At 33.1% G+C, this 1255-nt stretch overlaps 1 long non-coding RNA gene across 1 annotated transcript; it reads left to right on the forward strand.

Annotated features, from left to right (window-relative positions):
* The first annotated feature begins 84 nt into the window (after window positions 1-84).
* Window positions 85-1243, forward strand: LOC107577805 (uncharacterized). Its single transcript, XR_001608258.1, has 3 exons — window positions 85-357; window positions 451-491; window positions 1115-1243. It is a non-coding gene; the product is annotated as an uncharacterized lncRNA (long non-coding RNA).
* Window positions 1244-1255: the final 12 nt, after the last annotated feature.

Genomic DNA, 1255 nt, shown 5'->3' on the forward strand with positions numbered 1-1255 from the left:
TTTTTTTTTTTACATTTAACACTGTTTTGGATTAGGAGTTAGGCTGTTTATATTGCATTTATTGTTGTTTTTTTAAATCCCGAGTGTCTTGTTTACACTTAAATAATGCATCTTTAAAAACAATCAAACTCAACTTTGTGTCATAATCAGACACCGATAACAAGATATTGATATTGTGCATCGCTATGGTGTTGACGCTGCTGTTTTGTTAATTTAAAGTGAAGTTAGAAGCAATACTAAGTCTTGTCTGCTAGTTCAGACATTTGTCTGTCAGTGTTTGTCCAATGCGAGATGTGATGGAGGGGTTCAAGGAAAGAAGAAACTCTAAAACTCTTGGAAGTTTTTCGATGTCAAAAGGTGATAAACCTCGTGTAAACATGAAGGAATATTAGAAACCCCTCAAATCTAAAACATGATGATTATTCTTTGCATTTATTAATTAACTTACAGGATCTCCAGTGGAGCCCTGGCACAGTACTCCTGTAAAAAAGGTTGGTTGGTTGTTTTTTAAATTGTTTTATGTAAAGTATCGGTCATTAATGGATAGTGAAGAGCCATCATGCATAGGGACTCATTCAATACTATTTAAAAGCATCTCAGGATGCAACTCATGAGGTTGGTTGAGAGAGTGTACAGAGCTGGAATAAATTGCATGCTAACTTTGAAGAAGCTAAAAATAATATTATAGTATTTATTTGGTAGACATTTTTAGTCCATTTGTGCTATTTCATACTTACGATGAATTTATGATGGTCCTAAAATGTGGAAATCAGATGTCTAGTGAGAGAATTCTGACTGATGGCTAATCTTTTTAAAAATAATCATTCAAAATAACTAAAAAGTAATGTTTTCTCTCCACTTTTATTATAAATCTTACATTTTCTATTTAAACATATTGAATACTTATTACACTTTGAATGTGTATTGTGTTGCACTTCTGTTTGCATAGTTTATATATGGCACATTGTTGATTGTATCTGTATTGTGATGTGTTCATGTTCCTTTGTATTTATTGTAATCTTGTTTTTAGGTCGAGCAGTTATTTCAAATTGAACTTAACACTTATTGGTGAATAAAAGATTTGATTCTGAGTTAATGATACTCAATCCTTCAGAATCTTTTTGCTGCTAATGAGGCGCCAGATGTTTCCTCCACCAAACTCAGAGATGAAGACAGAACAAGGCCTGCAAGACTGAGTCTACACGACCTCTCAAAACCAATGTCCTCTTTCTCATTAACACAGGATTTCCAGGTA

Source organism: Sinocyclocheilus grahami, unplaced genomic scaffold (genome assembly GCF_001515645.1).
Source record: "Sinocyclocheilus grahami isolate Dianchi unplaced genomic scaffold, SAMN03320097.WGS_v1.1 scaffold7302.1, whole genome shotgun sequence".
Lineage (NCBI taxonomy): Eukaryota > Metazoa > Chordata > Actinopteri > Cypriniformes > Cyprinidae > Sinocyclocheilus > Sinocyclocheilus grahami.